At 33.4% G+C, this 24,086-nt stretch overlaps 1 protein-coding gene across 1 annotated transcript in view; it reads left to right on the plus strand.

Annotated features, from left to right (window-relative positions):
* LOC133190091 (myosin-2 essential light chain-like) overlaps nucleotides 1-24,086 on the plus strand; it is a 267,620-nt gene that overhangs the window by 26,502 nt on the left and 217,032 nt on the right. The window lies entirely within an intron of this gene.

Here is a 24,086-nt window from a genome sequence, read left to right on the forward strand (position 1 = left end):
GTTTGGTAAGGATATAATTTCGATTTGTTAAAAAAGTTAATTTAAGTAATGGTTTACAGATGGTGGAGAAAAATTGTTTAAGAATTTTTGGTTTTACCCCATCCGGAGGGGGGGGGGGTGTACTTATATGTAATTTACTGAATTTATCTGCCTCGTCTTGATCAGCAACACATGTTTCCAAAAAAAAAAAAAATAAAGGATCCTGGACATTTCTCCTGTAAAGTTTTATTATCATTCACACTTGAGATATTTGAGTAAAAGTTGTTAGATATCTCTGTTTTCCAAGGAATGTTGTAAAATTTGGCATTTTGTTTTTAAGAGAGGCATAGGTTTATGTGTATGAAAGTTTTGAAATAGATTTTGCTATTTAAAACCATTTGCTTGGCGTTTTTCAGTTTAAGTTTATATATATATATATATATATATATATATATATATATATATATATATATATATATATATATATATATATATATATATATGTGTGTGTGTGTGGGGGGGGGGGTGGGGGGTGTTAATTTCTTACCTTAGAGATAATCTCATTTTGCAAAGCAGAGGCTTGGTAGTTTTTATAACTTCCTTTTTTGTGTATACAATTTCTTTTGCCTTGTTTTTTACCTTGTTCATTTAAAATGGTTTATCTCAATGCCTTACTTACCATTTCTCTTAGGTATACAGTTCAAAAACACTTTTTATCTAACACGCTTTTGTTAACCGATTTTAAAATGCACGCAAGATATTGCTATTTCACAAAGGTACAAGCATATGCAGAATTTTGCTATTTAATATACTGTTTTTTTATCTTCATAGTTGATCATTTACTCTGTAGTATTAACTTGCTCCCATTTCTGCCTTGATACAGTTGAACTGAGTTTTCACAGATCTTTTTTTCGAATTGAGCAATCTTCTCCGATGATTTCCATATTGTTTTAAATAAGTTTTTAGCATGTTTTGAGTACCTACTGGTAGGTCCCGTCTACTTTATTTGACCCTAATGTTTCTTCTTTCTTTTTTTTTATTTCGGTTTGAATCAGGAATGTTCCAGGACAAAAAAAATGTAGAAACTACATTTCGTTTTTTAAAATCTCTTGTGCTTACGGAGTTATGACATGCTGCTTCATGAAAAACGTTTTTTTGGGGAATACTAAACAACCACACATGGTACTAACATTTTTTAACTCCGCCAGGAAATAATCCCGATTGAATCTCAATCTACATTCAGGGACATTTTAGGTTGGAAAATTAGAAATTTGGTAAAAAGATGCCAACGGCTTAAATAAAATATGTCAAAGATGCTTCAGAGGGAATGGTACTCAATTCAAAAACTTTCTTAAAAACTTAGTTCATAAGATTCCTAATTGCAAAAGTGGAGCAACTTAATACCATACAGAAAATCACCAATCAGAAATATAAAAACTTCACTTAATTTGCAAAATTCATCATATCTTTTCCTTCCGCCTTTGTTTAGGTACAATATCTTTTTACCAAATAAGTGCATTTAAGAAGTTCAAAAGATTATTTAAGTTTTAAAAGATTTTTGGGCCGTAAGTTTTTTTTTTAAATTTTTTATTCATTTTTTTTTTTTATTTCATTTATTTATTTTTTTGGGTTTGCTCATTTTCATAAAGGAAGGTCGATGGGACACACCGGCGGCTATGAATTGTTCAAGTTGGTAAAAATTCACGACCATAAATATGATATGGTGTCTCAAAACACTTTATTCCATCACTCATCTGTATGATTTTAAGAGTTACCGATCAATTGATATAAATACGTTCATTTAACGTGAGTCTATGAAAGGTTGTTAATGTATAATTTAATTTAGAAATGGACAATGTTTTTGAAGTTGTTAACAAAACATCATTATATGATTCATCGTTGAACAACTATAAAAGTAAGATCAGAGGTTTGAAATTCCATTATGTGAAATTGTAAAGTATATACATACAGAAAGACTATTGGTATAAGAGATCTTAAGAGATCATAGAAATTCACCAACAAAATGTATTAACATTGAAACTTAAGAAAGTGTATATTTAATTAAGATAAAATGTGCAATACATACATCATTTGTTGAATATACTAAAAGCTCGGTACATTCAATTTTAAAAGCATCAAATCAACGAAATAAGCACAAGTACCGTAATAAAAATTGTAATTTTTTGGAAACATTTTAATGAAATATTACTTAAAATACAGGAATAGCTCCTCAAATAGAAACTGAAACACTTGATCGCGGAAGTTTCTTGAATGGTGCTACTAATATTAAGACTTTAGAGTTTTAGAAGGAGGAAGCTGAGAGAATGACCCTTATAGATGCCACTTGTAAAAACTGCATTTACTTCCAATCTGGCATTGACACAAAAAAAAAAAATACAAAAAAATCCATATCTTTAAACTTGGAAAAAAAAATTTAGGCATGGTTGACATCTTAGAGCAATATGCAATTCTACAGTTATTTCTAGTCCGAATTAACCAACCAGATAAAAATCATAACAATAAAATGTTACTTAAAGGTTGCCGTGTCTTCATTTTGTAAATTCAAGTAAATTCAATTGGGATTCAGAAAAAAATGAACATTAATTATATGTTTTCTATACGTCTTAGAAACTAGCTTTGACATTGTTTATTCTTTCACTTACCATCATGAAGATAACGAAAAGTAATGAACCTCGAAAGTCCATTGTAACAATACAAATTGGGAGCAAACCAAAAAACGGATAGAGGAGTAAGCAATCCCTGTCGACAGGTCACATCCCCGTGTGTTCCTTGTCATGATCGGGCAAAACGAAAAAAATCCGTAGATAATTCAGTGTGAAAACAATTTGAATGAAAAACATAAGTCAATATTCGACTTAAGGATAAATTGTATTCGCTAATGTCATTGTATCGACCATAGAACTTGCGAAATTTTGACTTTAAACGAAACTTTTGATATCCTTGTATCGTCATCTTATTTGTCAATAGCTTGCCTTGTTTTAGACATTTTTAATACGTAGACCATACTTTTACTTATCGAATCAACTGTGATATATAAACTACATATGCAGGTGATAATAAAATATTGCTACATAAATAAGGGAAAGTGATGATACAAGAGTTTAATTCATCACATTTATCATAAAGTTTTGTTGTTAATTTTCCATTGATGTCTTTCTCTAGTAAAATGTCCGAATATCCAACAGATGTGTCAGACTCTGTGGTGTCTTTTATTTCGAGTTCAAAAGGATATAACGAGTCAACGTAGGAATGAAAATGAGTATTACTAATTGATAAAGCACATCGATATATCTAAATGTCGAATTGAAGGCCATGCCAAGAGACTTTCTTTTCAGGAATACAAGAATAGATTTGCTAATAACGGGGCGCAATTAGTACCCATGGGAATTGCAACAGATTGTTCTGTTTTTATTGAAAAGGGAATTGTCTATGGTGTCAAAAAGTCTAGAGTTAAATTTATAGTGGGAAATGGTTGTATAAAGTGTTGAAAAGGCATATGTTTTGATGCAACCGATTTTGGTAAAAGTTTATGATTTCAAATTTTCTAAAGTTCCATGGAGTTTTTAAGTATCTACATTTAGTTTACACCACTTTTAGAATATGTTGTTGGACAGTATCACTGAAGTTTCTGAAGAATCTAAATAAGAACACAACATTTAAGAAAATTCCGGAAAACACGTACAAAATAATTACCTTGTGCTCTTTGATCACTTCTTTCACTCATTGAACTTGAACCATCTACCTTTGTTTACAAAAATATGGACTACTTAAAATGTAATTCTTCTCAAATATAGATACTAATGTAATTTAGGAGGACCTGTTTGTGTTATTTAAAACCACATGAAGACTTTCAAAATTTTGTTTTTATACACAACTTTATTTTGATTTATTCTCATGATGTATGAATGTAACGAATAGTTTCTTTTATCATCTTCTACAAACGTCAAACGTGATGAGTGATTAAAATAATTAACAAAAGTTGTTGTATATCTTATATCTATTTCTGTGTTTAGAATATAACTCAAGTGACAATTCAATTTGAAACTGAAACACTTGATCGCGGAAGAACTGTATTCGGCGCTACTAATGTCAGATATGATTGAGTTTTAAGCGGAGGGGCTCTCAGGAAGATTATCAGTCACCACTTATATTACCCCCTTTTCCTTCCAGTCTTGTATCAAATCCTCTTGACTATTTAAATTATGAAGTATTTGCTTCCTTTGATTTGGAATATATTTTTATATATACTTAAAAATTCAAAGTTTTAGCATAAAAGAAAATTAATCATCCTTCAATGTTTACTCTGGTGCACCTATTACGAATTTGCGATTAAATGTGACTTAAAAATTGATTTCAACAAAATATTTACATTTGTTGTTGCTACTTGTCGTTACTACTTTTGAGCATGTTTACATTCCATATGTATTTTACCGATAAACTGAGTCGAAAGCTTCGACATTCAGAGCAGCATGGGGAAGTCAAAAGACTAATGACGTCACAGACGTTGAGCGCCGTTCAAGTGCAACGAAAATCCCCCGAAATTCCCGCTAACGTTGCTCCCTCAGGGGTCTCAATCCCCTTCTAGACTCTTTGCGAGTCTTAGTTATTGTAAAATATGTATTAATTATATGTTAATACGAGGGCTGTTCAATAAATACTACAGTAATGTCCTGAAGTATTTGTCATAAAAATTAAGATTACCTATGCTTATCGCATAATTGGTTCTTTAATCAACTACATGAAATAACAGTTTATGTTATCACATTTTATTAAATAGTCTTATTTTGAGAAGCTGAAAAACAAAGACTATTCGAGACACTGCATGACAATGACTGGTAAAGAATCAGTAAACAAACTAAAGTTAGATGCTTCTGTAAAGCTGCTGAAAACTCGGTAAGAAATCTTTAGAAATATTTACTGAAATGCGTGATGTTTACGGGAACCAATGTTTGTCATATAGACAAATGAACAGGTGAATCTCAAAATTCAAAAATGGTGAAATGGGAATCAATGATGAGTCAAGCCCCGGTCAACCAAGAACAACAACAACTGATGCAATGATAGCTAAAATTTAAAAAATTGTAACTGATGATGGTCAATTGACTGTTAGACTCATAGCTAAGTTATTAGGCATATCGTCAGAGGCAGTTCACAGTTTTCAAGAAACAATTGACACTGAAAAAGCTAAGCGCGCAATGGATATCGCTCTTTTTGACAAATGAATGTAAGCAGCAAACGTGTAAGATTGTCCAAACAAGTGAGGAAACCTGGATTCATAACTTCGAACCCAAAAGAAAAATTAACAATGAAATGTGGTAAACAAGCTGTACAAATGCACTCGCAAGCTCGTGCATATGTACAGCCAACTCTGCCAATATTCACCAATACAAGTTCAATAACCCTATATTATTAAGCGCAAACTTGCTTGGGTACTATATATTCACATATACATACATATATTTGATGGATATTGGCATTCTACACATCACATACAAGATCTGAGCAGACCTGTGCTCGATATTTCCCAATTAAATATTGGCGTAAAATACACTCTTTTCTCTCAAAATTATTGTTCCATGGTTTAGAACATAATTAAAGATTTCTCCATCAAAGTTTGATTGGAAGAGGAGGGGGGATATGTTATCAATTACAGAATATACATGTAGTCCTTTGTCCTTGTCCAATGTTTCCACCTCTGTAGATAATGCTGTAAAACTCAGTTTAAAAAAAATTGCTGATAATGAAATCTCCGGTAAGGAATTTTTTATGAATCCCGTAGAAGACTCTGCACGGATAAAAAGAATCTCGCTCCCAAAGATTTCTTCATAATGAAAAAGGTAAAGATAGCGAACAGTGTGATTGATCTCCAAAAAATTCACAAACAAAACAACTCTGTGAACAGGGCAGAAAATTTTTACTGTATCATCCATTTTAGGAGGATTCCTTTTTGTGGAAAATTTTATTTCCAAGCCAAAAACAGTCTTTGTACATATTGTCAGCTTTCCTCTCGGTATTAAACTTTCTTAAAATACTTAATGAACACGCCTCTGATCATAGCTCATTGAATCTCCAAAAGTTCTAGAGAAGAGAAAACAATTGATCTATTTTGTATCAATTATACAAACATATGCAAAGTGTAAGTCATATCGGCACTAAGTAATCAAATTTTGTATCAGTATACTGGATCATACTAGTATTTTAGCTCTACTGGTCAGACTGAGAAAAATAGAGAAAATATTTGTTTGGTGGCACAGTTTGGTGAGAAAAAACTCAAAATTTCTAAGAAAATCTTAGCGTCGGTGGCCCCGAAGCCAGAGAACCTCATGCGATTGTAAGGTTTCCGTCGTCTGTCCGTCTGTAAACAGTTTTTTAAAATGCTACCCCTCTTACGGTTTTGGTCTGATTTCAATATAACTTGGCATACAAGTAGACAACACAAAGATAGATAATTCTGGTTACGTTTTCTTTTTAAATTTCGATGAATTATTTCAAATTACTACGGTGTTGACATGGTTACTAAAAATAGAAAATTATTAGAAATACTTTCAAAATGCTACTTCTCTGTTTTGGTCTGATTTCAATGTAACTTGGCACACAAGTTGACTACACTGAGATACATAATTCTATACATCGTTTTTGATTTTAGATGAGTTACTAAAAGTAGAATTTTCTGTAAAATTATCTTAAAAGATTACACCTCTTTCAGTTTTAGTCCGATTTCAATATATCTGGGAACACAAGAAGACTAGAATGAGATACATAATTCTTTATGTAGGTTTTTGATTTCAATGAAAGGTGTTGCCATGGTTACTAAAAATCATTGCACTTACGTTTTTGCACTGATGATCTCAGGCACGTAGCAACAGGGGGGGCTGCCTCCCCCTTTTTTTCCACTATTTGAAATGTTAATTGAAAGGCCGGTTGCCCCCCCCCCCCTTTTTTGTTGTAGAATAGTCAAATAAGGGTTTTGTAGTAGTGTATGAATAAAATTTGGTACTAAAAGAAGTTGTAACCTTGCCCCCCCCCCCCCCCCTCACGAGTTCGGACAATTTTTTTTTTTTGTTTTTTTGTTTTTCAATTTTTTTTTTCAGGTAAATTGATTTTTTTTTCTGGCTGCCCCCCCCCCTTCCACTTTCAAAACCGATGCTACGTCCCTGGATCTAGAGTAGAACAAGAGGTAATTGTCCTTGTAAGGAATATGTTCACAGGGAAATCGATCTCCATTAAATAAAATGTTGAAAGGTGTAAATCATGATTCTTGGTGTTCTTTTCATACCAGATACTATTTGAGACTTCTATCAAGAATGAAGAAATGGTTACAAAGCTTCGGAAATATTGTCTAAGACTTGAAATTTTTCGTTTGTTGGGGATTTATTGTACAGAGACGCGTGACAGTCGAGTCGCTCAGCGACGAGACTGTCACACCTCTTTGTACAATAAATCCCTTACAAACAAAAAAGGTGTCTGTAAATGTCTTGTGTCATGGCCATTTGCATAGTCACTCCTTCAGCATCAAACTGCACACGATATTACGTCACAGGCCTAGGTCCATCTTAAGTTTACAGGGTGTTCAAACAAAACAGATGGTTGCATTGAAAAAAATCAAGCGATGTTAAACGAGTTTGTGATTGTATTTGATGAATTAAGCAGTATGAGAATTTCAAAAACCATAAAATACACGGGCACAATACTGAAAAAAGTGATTTCAGTCCTGGATCCGCCCGCATTATGATCCGCTACATTGTTCTAAAAACTACTGTTACTGGGGATACGCTAGCATGTCCTGAGGAAATCCGTGTCAAATACTGCAGGTCCGTAGAACGGGGGGGGGGGGGGGCAGGGAACCCCCCCCCCACTTTTTCTGAGCATAGTATTTTGCTGTAGTAAATTTGCCATTTGCCTTTAGATACTGCCTCCTCCCCCCCCCCCCCCCCCCACACACACACACATACACACACTTTTTGTTGCTGTGAGGTCGAGCACTGGCAAGTTCCAGGAATTGGACAGTTAATTAGTTTTTTTTCTTGTCAGATTTTTTTGGGGAAGTTGCCCCCTCCCCCTACTTTTGAAACCGTTGCTACGGGCCTGTACTTTAGTGTAGCCATAGGTGTCAAAATTATGGAATGTAGTGTGAAATATTCCAAATACACGTATATACAAACTTGTATCCGTTAGCATGTAACTCAAGAAACCCAGAAAACAGGTGCTATTAAGGTAATCATCGAAACTGCTCGTGTTTTTAATATTATCAGATTTCAATTAAAATTATTTGTTTTAATTTGAATATTTCATGAAATTCTGTGTACATGTATTTTTTAATTTTTTTGTTTAAAGCAGTTATATGAGTTTACATGCATTCCTCTTGAAAATGATTTTCACCATGCATTTACAGATTGCAAAGAGGGGGGAGGGGGGAATTTTGTGAGGTGTATCATGTTTCCTCTGGATAGGTTGTATATGCGTACAGAAATTGAGAAAAAAAATATTCAAAAAAGAATTGAGTTCTGTTGGAATTTATTGTACAGTACACTGGACTTTACAAAATGATTTTCTCATTATTATTAGAATAAAAACAATATACTGATTAAATTATCAGTTGATCCATATTTTTGCTTTCGTTTTTTGTAAATAATTTTTATGACTAATGAAGTTCTGTCCTAAGCCTTTCTCTTGATTAAATGCTGTCTATCGGGAAATGAAAATTAGAACGAAAAAATATCTTTTGAAATGCACCTGTGGTGGTGGTGGTGCTCAGAGGGAGGTTCAGAATTGTTTATGACCTTTGTGAAATAAAATATTACTGGAACTCTCTAAATGACAGTAATTGAAATTACTAGTCGTGATCTTTTGTTTTCTTTGAAATTAGTTTTCTTTCTTGCTTACTGACGTTATACAAGATCATATTCTAAAGGGTGTGTGAAACAAGTATCAGTGTACCTAAAAAACATGACTGACGTGAGCAGACAAATTTCTGTGCCAAAAGATATAGCTAAATAGCCATTCTCTATTACCATTCAAACTTTTTAAAGCATACATCAAAGCTTTAATTTAGCTTCGAGCAGCTTCAGTAGGGGGATTGAAGAAAACATTAAAAATAATAACTGTCTGCTAGGAGCATAATGTCCAATAGAGATTTCAAACACTTATAAAGATATGTTATAATGAAAACAGGAAATCATTAAAGTCGGGATCAATTTTTCTAACCAATGATAGAAAAAAAAACATGGTGGAATAGATTAAGAAATAAAGGCTGTTGATTTCAAATTAATATAGTGAAAATAATTTACAATGTTCACATTTTAAAGAAAGTTAGATGAGAAATCGGCTTGGCAACAACAGAGTATGAAGTCCTTAAAGTTGACAAATACACAAGGGGGTCAACGTTGCTAATTACCCACAATGAAGTTTTAAATAGGATTTACACTATTCTTAATTCTTACCAAATAAACAAATGTATTTTGATAGAAAGGACACTGGCGGATTTAGAGGGGGCGTGCGGGCGCCCCCCCCCCCCTAAAAAAATTCGAAACTTCAGGCTACATTGTACATATGTATAAAGGAAACACATTGTCATGATATTCGAATGAACATATATAAATACGCTGAAAATTGAGATAGATAGATGTATGAAACAACATCTAGCACTCTTGCAAAAGTAGCATTACGTGGATTTTTCTTTTCAAGCAATCAATATCATCGGAGAAATGATTTCCTTAATCATCTATTTCCACAATACAAATCTGTCATCAGTTTTTGATATCAAAAATTTCTCATGACAATAACCTACTAAAGAAGTCGATTTATTTGTATCAGTATTTCATTTACTCTCGAAAAGTGAAAAAGAATGATTTACACGTGAAAATGGATCAGCGAGAATTAAATGCACCTTCTCTTCCGTTGCTGATAAAGGCATTTTGAAGAATGGGGGGGGGGGGGGATAAAAATGACAATATCATTAGTGAAATGTTTTAAGAATTCTTGGCATAAAATACTATGAGATATGCAGTTTTAAGAAAACAAATCCGAAAGTGGCGCACATGAGTTGTATATCACAAAGCTACGGAAGCGTATTAATGACACGTAATATTTTTTAAGGTTGGAAATTCCAACTTTAACTTTGGCTTTTCCAACTTTAAAGCTGGTAATTCCAACTTTAAAGTTGGTAATTCCAACTTTACAGTTGGTAATTCCTACTATAAAGTTGGTTTTTCCAACTTTAAAGTTGGAATTACCAACTTTAAAGTTAGAATTACCAATTTAAAAAATATATATTACGTGGCACTAATACGCTTCCGTTGAAAGCAGTTTATTTTCTTTTTAATAATTTATAAGATACCAAATTTAAGTATTACTAGATGATGTCATAAGACAGTAATGCCCGTGCGTAAGTGTCTGCCTCTGAATGTACTTTCCCCTCTACCTGGGTAATGAAGAACCCACAATAGTTATTCTATAATCTACATCATATATATTCATGCATTAAATTGAGCAAAAAAAAATGCACAGGTGAACATGTGATCATTAGGCCTCTTGTGTGTATTTCAATAATAAATTCATTACCAGTCCGGAATCTACGAGTTTTTTTTTTTTTTTTTTTTTTTTTTTTTTACAGACTCTTATTACTCGCGGTATTATCTTTCTCATTAATTTCAAGAGGAAAAAGTTTCACAATTGGTCTTGTCGTTGTTCCACATTTTGTACTTAACCTTGCAGATCGAACAAAATCGTCCTTTCCTTTCACTAATTCTTCTATCATCCTACTTTCCACTTCATTCTTGGAATCTCCTCTTGGATTAACACAACATCCCAAGTTTTTATAGATTGTTTATTTGATCCTGATGTTCGATGGAATTCCCGTAATGCTGTAAGATATCCTTGGTTCCATCTTTTCCAAAAATGCTGTATTAACTGATGTTTTTGTTTTGCTGATCTACAAATATCAGTCTGGCTGTTTTCGTGGCCTTCCAAGGAATTCATCATCATCTCATCATCTAGATAAGGTAGACAATTTAGTCTTCGTCCATGAATAAGATGAGAAGGGCAAAGGGGTTCTGGATCTTTGTCATCCGATGAAATATATGTCAAAGGACGTCATTAATGATTGCTTCTACTTCTGTGATGACGGTATTGAGAGTGTCAAGACATACATATTAGGCTTTTTCGATTACTTTCTTCACAGTTTCCTTTGTTAATCCAATTATTCTTTCCCAATATTCCACCAAAACCAAGGGGCTCTTGTAGGGATAAATTTCCAGGTTGTTCCTCGAATTAACAGTTCCTCTTGAATTTTTGATGATTGCGTAAGTAGTTATATGGTGTCTGACGCTGCATCAAATTTGGATCCATTATCGGACATCATAATCCTAGGTAGAGACCTTCTACTAACAAAACGCCTGAATGCACGTAGAAAGGTTTCCTCTAACAAATCTTGTACAATTTCTAAATGAATTGCACGAGAATTAGCACAAGTAAAAAGACAAATATAAACTTTCTTGTCTTTTCTGTATCCAGATTTTACATGGAGGGGGCCAGTGAAATCAACTCCTGTGGGTGATCATTAACACGATCCTTGGGTAATGGTGGTCAGGAGCAGGATAAGATCTGCCAGAAACCTTTCTACAACATACACATCTATGCAGAGCATAATGAACGACTTAGCGGATTGCTGGTATCCAGAATTTTTGGCGTATTATTGAAATTAAGGTCCCAACTCCCCTTTTGTGTACATCTTCAACCAAAAGCGTAGTTAACTTATTTTTTCCAGGTATGAGGAAGGGATTTTTTGGCATCTTCACTGACTGGTGCATTTTCAATACGTCCTCTGCAACGGATCCTGCCCTCTTCATCCAGGTAGACCGCGTGGCGCAGTGGTCTGAGCATCTAGCTGCTCTAGAGTCGCGAAGTAAGTAGTTGATCCTTACGTCGCGGGTTCGAATCCTACTGTGGGACGTGGAGACCTGTCCTTCGGATGAGACTGTATAAACCGAGGTCCCGTTTCGCAGTAGGTGCTGGCACGAAAAAGATCCCTCACTGCTCAATGGCCGTAAGTGCCGAGTATAGGACAAAATTTGCAGCTCTCCACCGGCAAGTGGTGGCGTCTCCATATGAGTGAAAATTGAGCGAGAGGGACGTTAAACAACATACAATCAATCAATCATCCAGGTAGAGTTTCAACTGGCGAATCATATGATGTGATGTGCCCGATTCAAGGGAGTTTTAGATGTCTTGAAATGATGAGTGTTGAACATTCTTAATCCACAAGAGAGAGGCTTTGTTGATCTCTTCAACAGTCAAGTGTCCAACATATCTGTTTTCTTTCCTCTGTTGACAGTTGTAGATGAATCGCAAGATATATGCAGTAACTCTTCGTAACTTCTGAAATGAGCTGTATTTTTCCAATGGGAGTATTTTGGACAACGTCATTTTGTTGTCTGTTTTCTCTGTTTGTTGTATTTCCTGTTCTTCATATTGATTCTGAATGCATGGTATGACTGAAATTATTCTATTATTTGTCCATTCAGGTCATTTTGATGATCCAAGTGGGTCCATTTCTCCACAGATGACTCTCCATTAGTTCTTTTGGCAGTGATTCCTCTGGTTTGGAGGTCTGCTGGATTGCTCTCTGTTGGGACATACCTCCATTCATGTCCTGCAGTAAGATTATTGATTTTTTTCCACTCTGTTTAAGATGAATCTCTTCAATGATCTTTTTGATTTCAACCAATGTAGAACAATTTGAATAACACACCATAATGTAACAAACTTTATATTGATGGTTAATTTAAGATGGTCTGCAAGTTGGGCTCCGATTACGGCTGCCATGAGTTCCATCTGGGGTAATGTGGTCAATTTCGAAGGTGCAACTCTATTCTTTGATATCAGAAGTGTAGAATTTTCTCCATTTGCTAGATGTGCACAAGCTCCATATGCATTTAGACTACCAAATATCAAGAATGTTGTGGGTTGGTAACTCGAAGATATGAAAAACACTTCTGTTCTGTTTAGTTTTATTTGAACTCTGATCTAAACTGAAGAAAAAAGGTTATTCACCTGACGTCGTGGTAACGTATATGACGTCATGTCATCTTTAAGAAAGAATTTTTTGAATTTTTTCTGTTTTAAAGAAAATCAGTTTATGTTTGGAAATTGATGGATCTGTTCATGTTGTTGCAAAACAGCAAATAAATACTTTTTAGTGTATGCAATTTTGATAAAATTGAAAATTTTAGATGCCAAAACTACATTTTAAGAAAGAAAAAAAAAACTCCATCAGAATATAATTGAGGGGAGGTGGCTTTTTAAACCCACCTGGATGACCCTAATTGACTTCGTCCAAATACACATCACAAATTCATTTGTTTTCTTGTCATAATTGCTCAAACTACCAGTCTTTGGAAAATTTCTAGATGACGTTTTTGCAACAAGCACCCTTTCCCAATTACAGCAGTTGTACAAGTTTTAATATGCTCGTTGATTTATAAATGGTGTTTGTGTTACTAACATGATAGATTATTTCATATACAAGCTATTCTGTGGTGTTAAGTAGGAACTTGTAATATGTTTTAAATGAATTTATGGACTAGCTGAAAAAAGAAGGTTACTCTTTACCATTAGGTCATTCATTCACTGTATGTCTGTGAGAGGAATGAAGTCAACGATAACAACGATAAATTAGATTGGGAGACTGAATACAGGTAAGTATCTAAGAATAAAGCTTTTCCCTAAACCAGGTATTTAACCTTGTGTCATGGCACAAAAAATGGTATATAGGTCATTACTCCTGGATGTCGTTTCCACCCGCCGAAACTGGAAATGGTCAAATATCTCAAAAACATTTAAAGATTTACTCTTAACTATACATATATAATCTGGTTCTTTGTGTCATGACATATGAAAAATAATACAGGTCATGACCCCTGGGGGTCAGCCCCCCCCCCCCCCAACCGGAAATGGCCAAATGTCTCAAAAACAGTTAAAGGCTTTTTATCCTAAACCAATTACAAATACAATATAAACAATTTTGTTTGCATCTCTGTTTCATGACGCATTTAACAGTATATAGCTCATGACCCATGGAGACCATCCCTTCTCCCTTAATCTGGAAATGGTCAAATACCTCAAAAACGATTGTAATAAATAACTTTGATAGCTATTGAATTCAATTTTTAAAAAAATATTTTTGTTATGTTCATTTTGTCAAATTATTGACTCATTTAATTATAAATTATTTTGTACTTTTGCTTACTTAAATGGGGAAAATACATTCAAATAAAGTTTCCAACTATTTTTAATTGTTAGAATACATGGTACCTAAATTAATAAACAAATATTGTCATACACTGTAGAACTACAGTTTATACATCAAAGGACAAATCACTTTAAGGACATTCGCAACGTAGTTTGGACTTTATTGACTTTTTTCCTTGGAATTGAAGAGTTCCAATACTTAATTAAAAGAACTGTGTGCTACATTAATTGTAATGTCTATATATGCCGTTGTACACTTCTCCTAAAACAATTTGGATAAACAAAACATGTAGAATATATGTTTAGTAATTTTTGTATATTTTTCTTGGAATTATACAAGAATTGTACAAGAATTTTCGTCAATTAATATCTTTTCAAAACCCCTGGTACTGCATACTGATTTTTTGTCCACGAACATCTGATGGCACTGTATCTTAATTAAGAATATCTTGAAAAATATCAGTAGGTTAGGTACGTTGCCTATGTCCTTAACTGCAAAAAAGTACCATGGAATTGAAGAATTCTAGAGAGGGTTCTTACAAACATATATTCTTGCATTTTTTTCAGGAATAGTTTAGTTGTATGTAGGTATTGCCTTGGGGTCAGACCCACCCTTCTTTAAAAAAAATCTTAATTATAATAATCCTTGTCTGGTGTATATTTTTCTCCCCTTGACCCTACCTGGCCCAAACTTCACCCATGGGTAGAAAGTGTTCAGGGACCTTGAACCATTTTTTTTAAGCAAAGGGTTAAGGTGGAAAATCTTCTTGTGTAAAATCCTTGTCAAGAGCATATTTTCTCTCCTCTTGGTTCATACTTCACCCATAGAATGAACTTGGGAAGGGGGTGTGCAGAGACCTTGAACCAATTTTCTAGATTAAATGTCAAAGTCAGAAAATCTCTTTGGATAAAAAATCCTTTTTTCAACTTTGCTTAGTCACCTAAAGAGTGCACCTGGGTAGAGGATGTGCAGTGAAGTTGAATTACAATTCATTAAGACAAAAGGTCAAGGTTAAAAAACCTTTCTGTGTAAAACCCTTGTTCAGGGATCTTGAACCAATTGTTTTCAAGCATAGGTAAAAGTGGAAAACCTCCCTGTGTAAAATCCTTGTCCAGAGCATATTTTCTCTCCTCTTGGCTTAGTTGAGCTCATAGTACTAATTTTTATAGATGAAAGGTCAAGGTTAGAAAATCTCTCTGTGTAAAATCCTTGTCAAGAGTATTTTTTCTCTCCCCTTGGCCCTACTTGGATCAAACTTCAAGTTTCTAAGTTGGTGTTCAACTTTAAAGCAAACCTCTTTAAATAATTTTTTTGATCATTTTCTTTCCCATCCAAGTCTTAAAGAAACTACAAGTGAGTTCCTGGCTTAAATTCATTAAAAAAACATGACTGTCTTCAAAATTTGAGTATGCAGAAATGAACCAAATCACGTTTGATAATTACTCACATGTACCCTCATCTGACTCGTTGCAGACGGGTTAACATACCCCTTAAGGTGATAATTATCATACATGGGCCTGTTCAAAATTGGACTAAGCAGGATTAAATCATCATCATTTTTAGCGTTTTCTAGGCCATGAAAAAAATGTATACCGATAACAATAGTAATCACTGACTATAGCAACCTTTTTATTAATTTTAGTTTCATACCATCTTCGCTATCCAAAGGCTTCTGATCCGCTACTCTCCAAATAGGTGCTGTGTTTACGTCACGTGGTCTCGAATCACCACATACGCACAGATTGCGTCATCAACAGAAATAAAAAGCCTATTTAAAAATAAAAGTATTAAAAGATTAATTAACAAAATGTTTATATATTATGTGGGGTGCAAATATATATCTGCAATATGACATGTACACATCTGCTTAAAGTTGGATGACAGCATAGCTATTTATAGACTGGCACTTTATCTTACGGATCGTTGTTTCCTTGTGTGTTTTATTCCCGAGACGAAAAAGCCAAGATATAACCCGAACGGAGATATCGTCACTTACAAAAGGATTTGCTGATTGGTCGAACTTTATCAATTGACTCCAATCACAACTCAAGAAAAAAAATCCCGACTTCTGATATACCATAGACTAAGGGTTTTTGAGAATAGTAACGGGTCATTAACCCTTGGTTAGCGAAGATGGTTTCATAAATCAATATAAGGATGTATGCTAAGTTTCATAAAAATCCACGACCTATTATGCGACACTCCCTAAATAAGATTTTGAATGCTTATAGAGAATAGCTGTTTTAAAAAGAGTGAAATCCAGCTTCATCAGCATGAACAAGAAACCGGAACCTGATATTTGGTATGTATTGCGTGATCGGAAGGTTCAAGCCCGGCTGCGACAGATTTAAGTCGAAAAAAAAGGCAGCAACAGTTTCTTCGCCAAGCGCTCGGCACTTTGAAGTGAAAATTGCGGGTATTCGAATGAGACCTTTAAAACTGAAGTCCCACGTCACGGTAAGCTTTGGTACAGTACATCCCCCACTTCTCAGTTTCCCTGAGTTCCGTTTGAAGGTCTGTCGGTGGTATATATATGAAGACTGTGTAATTTTTTTTCTTTCGGATTGAACAGAAATTGGATTTTTGTGATGAATCGTGGGAAAAAGTACGTTTTACAGTTAATTAGCTAGTTTCTTTGTGCTTTACCAAAGAAAAAAGACATAAATGCATAAGAACTCGGGGAATTTCTTATCAGTTTGCTGTAATATATATGCTGTTCATGTAAACTTATGTTGCTGGTTTTTTTTAAATTAATGGACCCTTTTAACGTTGTATTTCATTTTCTAGTGTACAGGACTAGATTTATGACAAGTATATCTACTACATTGTTCAAAAAATTTCATAGTTGTCCATGTGAAACTCCCAATCCTCTTTGCGTGTATTATGTCATGATGAACACAATGCAATTAATTCCTTCAAAAATTCAAATCAAGATTTATTTATTTATTGGTTTATTTATTTATTGCATTTTTTAATCTTGTACTATATCAATGATTACCTAAAGTAGAACATGAGATAATTGTCCATTTAAGTAATATCTTCGTAGGGAAATCTTTTTTGTAATGATCTGAATTAAATGTTGAAAGGTGTAAATTATAAATAATGTTCTTTTTACTGCCAAATGCTATTGAAGACTTTCATAAAGAATAAACGCTTATGAAATGTTATCAAGTGGACTTTACAAGAATGGTTTTCTCGTGAACGTTAAAATAAATGCTGTTCTAATTATCAGTTTGTTAAGTGTTCTTTTTTGCTGTCATTTTTGTAAGTGATTTTTATTAAGATTAAACATTTGGAAATCTATTTTTTTGTTAAGTGCTGTGTCTCTTTTAAAGAATTTTTTCGCCTGGCAAAATATTGTTAAAGGTTAAAGGAACTGAAATTTGGAAAACAAAAATTATGATTTTCAAAAAGTTCTTATCAAATGCACCTGTGGTGGTGGGGGCTTATTATAATAAGTAGTATTGAAGTAAAATATTACTGTAACTATTTAAATGGCAGCACTTGAAATTACCAGTTGTGACCTTTGAAGTTTACTTTCTTGCTTATGACGTACCACAATAACATGCGCTAAAGGGTATGTAAAACAAACACTAATTAAGTTCTTAAAAAAAGCTTGTCTGACGTCAGAAAACATATTTCTGTGATACGAAATTACGAGTACTGTATAGGAAATTAATTTCACGCGTTAAAATTTTCACGTTTTTCTTCTTGGACATGATCGCAGTTTGATGAATTAGAGGAATCTGTGTGAAAGAAAAGTTATCTCCGTTGTTAGCATGAACGACAACTCGGTGTTAAAACGTAAAATGGTGTCCGTCATATATATATATATATATATATATATATATATATATATATATATATATATATATATATAACTTATATTAAGTTATAATAAAGTTGTTAGATTTGTATGGCTTGTCAAACGTTGCAATATTCAATCGTTTCCATTTGTATTGTATAATTTTCCATTTGTATTGTAAAATTTTCTATTTGTATTCTATGATTTTTCATTTGCATTGTAAAATTTTTATTTGTATTCTATATTTTTCCATTTGAATTGTAGATTTTTTATTTGTATTGTGTAATCTTTAATTTGTATTGTATAATTTTTATTATTGTATGGTTTTTATTTGTATTCTTTAATTCTCCATTTGTATTGTATAATTTTCCATTTGTATTGTATAATTTCTCATTTGTATTGTATAATTTTCCTCTTGTGTTGTACACTTTTCCTTTTGTATTGTTAATTTATACAATCCAAATGGAAATTTATAGAATCCAAATGAAAAATTATAGAATACAAATGGAAAATTATAGAATACAAATAAAAATTATACAATACAAATGAAAATTAAACAAAACAAATGAAATATTATACAATAAAAATGAAAAATTATAGAATAGAAATGGAAAATTATAGAATACAAATAAAACTTTTACAATACAAGTAAAAAATTATACAATACAAATGAAAAATTATAGAATACAAATTGAAAATTATAGAATACATATAGGATCTCCCATGATTTGTAGTTGGATATGATTTTTCTCCAACGAGTTGTGTGGGGTTTTTTTTTATCCCCGAGCCTTGGCGAGGGGATTAAAACACACAACGAGTTGGATAAAAGTCATATCCAACTATAAATCATGGGAGATTCTTTTTATCCCATGTTTAATACTTCACAACCAATGTTTTACACTGTTTTATATATAGGACTCCACTTTATTTTACTTCATCACGCTAACGCTAAAACTATTGTGACGTCACAACTGCACTTAACTGTGGAATATGAAAAAAATATCCAATGAGTCATATCCACGGGATAAAGAAGTAAACATGGGATAAAAATAAACATTATACAATACAAATGGAAAATTATACAATACAAATGGAAAAGATCGAATATTGCAACGTTTGACATGCCATAGATTTGTTAATTCATCGTAGCAAGTGCCTTTAAGGCTTTAACGATAGGCGTCAGTGCCTTCTCTGCACGCTAATACTAGTATTTCGATGAGTGGTGTCGTACTACGCTACAGATTTTCCTTTCCGGAGGGATAAGAAAGTGGTTTTCCACTCACCTTAAAACGATGATAAATGCATTGCGTCTACAAAATAGTACAATTTTGTGTCTACAAAAAGTCCAAAAGTTACTTGAATAAATAAAATTTTAAAACAACGACATGTACGTGTATTACAAACATACACGTGCTCAACTCACTGGTACCCGCAGCTTTAATGTATCATACGCACAAAACCTACTATCCCTTGCGTTTTGATTGATCAAGCTATAAGTACATGTAGGATTGGTTATTAAAATTGCTGTTTAACATAAATATTGGTCATTATCTACTGATTTGAGTTGGGGGGTTTTTTTTGGAGTGCTTGGTAATTTTTTAAATGATTGAATGACAAGACAACTGGTATTTACTATAAACTTTACGTAATATATATTTACCGATAGTTTGGACTCACCTCCAAATAAACAAAATAAATAAATTCTTGAAAACTAATTCACTGTTTCTTGTGCTCATGGATTTATTAACACCGTGAATATAGCGAATATTTATTTCACGTGTTATTTCCCCCCTTTACAGTAATGGAATCGTCTCATCATCATGAATACGATCCTGGAATCTGAATTTTTCTGTATATTATATTAAGCAACTACAGACTCAATACTTAAGAAATAACTTAACAACTAATGACAATTTGAACATTATATACCGATAAAGTCCGGCTTATCCAAAAGCAGGTGACGTCTCAATATGCGTGGAAAATTCTCGAACTGGACATTAAACAACATTCAATCAATCACTCCTCTTTACCAAAAGAATTAACATCTACGTTTCACTTCAATATAAATTTTACTACATGTATGTCTTAAAATTATCAAAAAACACTATTACTAATGATTTGTTGGACGAACAAGTAATTTATAGCTGTGGGATATACATGTTATATTCTGAAGAAATGAAGTATGGAGATAACGAACAGTAATCAAGCTCAAAAGTCCATAGAAACAATAGAATCGGGAGCAGAGCAAGCACGGACCTCTAAAAACATCAGAGGTGGGTTCAGGTGCCATGGAGGAGTAAGCATCCCCTATTGACCGGTCATGATCAGGCAAACGGAAAAATCCGGAGACAATTCAGTTTTTAAATAATGGCGTAACAATTAGTATGGAAAAAGTCAGTCAACATTCGACTAAATGATAGATTGTATTTGCTGACAAGGTCATTGTATCGACTATAAAACTTGCGAAATGATGACTTGAAACGAGACCTGTTGATATCCTCTTTGTGTCGACTGCAGAGCAGGCAGAGCAGAGCTGTACTAAGGGATCACTTACCCGGCGTCTGTCTGTCTGCCTGTCCGTCTGTCACAACCTATATATATCGAGAACTGTAAGAGGTATGGATTTTATATTTTGCACAATGCATTGCAGGGCACTATGGCTTTTGTAAATTACCATGGATACCGACCTCGTGACCCTTAACCTTAGACCCACTTTTCAAAATAGTTCATAGTGCCAATATACAGCACATTTTTGACATTTAAGAGGAAAACTTTCGCTATTTAGCATGTGCACAGTTTGTCATAAGATATTACACTTGACCGTAACCTTTGACCCACTTTGCAAAAAATACCCTGGACAGTTTAATTTAACTTATGGCTTTTGAATTTTGAAAAGCAGGATTTTGATAATTAGCGTTTATACATGTTTATGAGCTCATGATACTGTACTTTGAAACTGTATGATATTCAGTTACAACACAAACTTGTATTTAAATACTATAAAAATACATCGGGATCGGTATTCCACAATGGATCGTGTAGACTGACAATTGCAGTAAAGACAGACTGAAATCTCTTGGAGAATTGTTGGGAAAATGATAAAGTCATTTCTAATAATTTCAACTTAATCATTCATTTGAGGGTTGCCTTGGGGAACTATATGTTCTTTGATTGTCAGATTCTATCGCAGTCTTATACTATCCATGGATGTCATTTTTTTTTCTTTGCAAATGCGTGAACTATCATGCTAACAGTAAATAAAAAGCTGATCACTCTCAGACTTATTTACATCTTTAATGAAGTTACAAAGCAGGCGACACATGTGTTCCTTGGAACACTTTAGTTTCATCAACTTGTTTGTCAGTAGCTTGCCTCGTTTTATAAATTGTTCGTACATGGAGCATGCTCTTGCGTATCGAATCAACTGGTAGATATAAACTCCATATGAAGGTGAGAAAATAAAATAAAGATACATAAGTTCATCTGTTTAACAAGCGTTGACTAGCATCTATCCTGCTGTTTTGCTGGATATGAAATAAATACGCCACAGAAAGAGATTGATTTCAAATGGATGATTGAATAATACAACATATGCTACCAATGTTATGCAATCCATATTAAATAATGCAATAGTAATTATTTCAAAAACTTGTTTGTTTCAATAGTCTGATCTCGTTATTAAGGTGTTTAACAGCTTCCCATCACTGTACGTCTCGTTTATTCATTTTGTATAACACCTGATTTATTCTTTTAATAAGAAAAATACCTTTAGAATTAAGTGCCTGTGGTCCAAATCTACTCACTGTTCAAGAATTATTTTTGCTAAGTCCATGTGAAATATTCTTTAACTTCCAATCCTCATTGTGCTTGTAGCAACACGTTATCTTTAAGCAACAGCTAACTATTTTGTAAGCTCTCCGCTTAGTACAATGTCATTTTTCAAAAACTTTGAAGGGAATAGCCTTCAGCTCATAAAATCTCCAACTAGAGAAGAAAACACCATTGATTAACACAACCCTATCCAAAGTGCAAGTGCTACCTACACCAAGTGATGAATTTTTTTTGTGTTTCTGGAATCCACCATAAATGTATGCCCAACCTTGTTTAAATTAGAGTTGTATCGTGATAAGTGCCAATTGAGGTGTGGGCTAAATGCAAAATATATTGAAATATTTTGAAAAAAACAAACAAAAACAACCAAGAACTGTTAAGTGATGAGATTTTCATTCCATTTGTCTGACGTCATTGAGTAAGACAATTATGCTAAATTGGACTAGTCTTGTTGGAGAACTTGTTCAAAGATTTTCTTCTGATAACTGAGTCCCAGGAATTTCATTTGATAGTACCTATCAATTTCCGTAACAAACGTTATATTTTTGCTTTATGTTATGTCATAAACGATTGATGTAATTTCACAGTGATGTCACTATAATACGCACATATTTGTTGTAAATCAGTAACAAATGTAAATATAAATAATATAAATAATAAGGTATCATTTTTTGTCTCCTGCAGAGCAGAGCAAGGCGACACTTAGGGATCACTTTACCCAGCGTCTGTCTGTCTGTCTTTCCATCTGTAACACCTTATATCGAGAGAACTGTAAGGCATATGGATTTGATATTTTGCACAGATTGCTTGGCACTATGGCTTTTTGTAATTTACCATGGTTTCCGAACTCGTGACCTTTTAACAGTGACCATTTAGCTACTTTTCAAAATGTTTCATAGGGCCGGTAAACAGCATATTAAGTAAGTATATAAGTAAGTTTATGCTTTTTAGCATGTGCACTGTTTGTCATTAAATATTTTGAAAACACCACAGTTGACTGTGACAAGCCACTTGACCTTGACCTTTTTCCAAAAAAAAAAAAAAATACTCTGGATGCTTCAACTGATGTTGTTTTGATTTTGAATAAACATGTTTATGAGCTCATGTCACTGTACTTTGAAACTGTATGATATACAGTTACCACACAAACTGAAATTTTATATTCTATGAAAATACATCGGGATCGGAATTCCTAAATGTATAAACAGAGTATTTTAATGTTTAATTAGACATCAACTAGATGAAATCCCGCGCAAGCGCGGGGAATTGAATTTATAACCTACCGACAGAAAATATATTATAGTTTCTACTGACAGCCTACAGGCTTATAGAAGGAAGAAATACTTTGTTCAAAATCACACAGGAAGTAAATGTACGTCTCCACCCCCACCCCACCCCCTTTTTGTAAAAACCTGAAAAATAACAATTTCATTTAATTGACGTTTATTGTGAAGCCTGTTATATAATGTTATGGATATTGTACTTCAGATGCTCTTATTTCATTTCCGCCAAGGATAAAAGAGCGAATACACATGCATGCACATTTTACTGATAAATTGATGGGGGGGGGGGTAAAAATTCACAGGTACTTGGGTCTTGGTTTATAAATATGTATGTATCTTATTGATATGTAAAAAATGTACTTTACCTTTTTTACATCTCAATAAAGTACCCGGTACATACATATTTATATACCAAGACCCAAGTTCCTGTGTAAAAATTAGCTGCTTAACGCCCTATGAATAGGCCGAGTATTTGATACAAACGACTGTATTCAGAAAAAACTGAAATGTATTGATTAAAGCACAAAATTTTACAGCTTTAATTATGTTTGAACAATATTTCATTCATTAATTTTCTCTTTTTTTATGTAAGGGGTACGTTGTCACGATGCTCTCAGTAAGGAAAATACAAATTTTACCGATAAAGTTACAAATTTTACCGATAAATTTATTAGAAAAACCTACTACATATATGTAATAGTCTTTCGATATATAAATATATTCACAACTTATAGTGTTATCAATGATTTACCATTATTTCAATGACCATTCACACAAAAGTGTTTTTTTTTAAATTTTCATGCAGCTATAATCGCCTCGTTTTTCTTTTTAACTTCGGGCTCAATGCTATCTGATGTTCTAGAAGCTTCCGTCAATATTAAGATCGGCGAATGACGAACATAATTTGCACATTTCCCTT

This window comes from Saccostrea echinata, unplaced genomic scaffold (genome assembly GCF_033153115.1).
Source record: "Saccostrea echinata isolate AGI-Se365-2 ecotype Australia unplaced genomic scaffold, CSIRO_AGI_Sech_v1 ptg000020l, whole genome shotgun sequence".
Classification (NCBI taxonomy): Eukaryota; Metazoa; Mollusca; class Bivalvia; order Ostreida; family Ostreidae; genus Saccostrea; species Saccostrea echinata.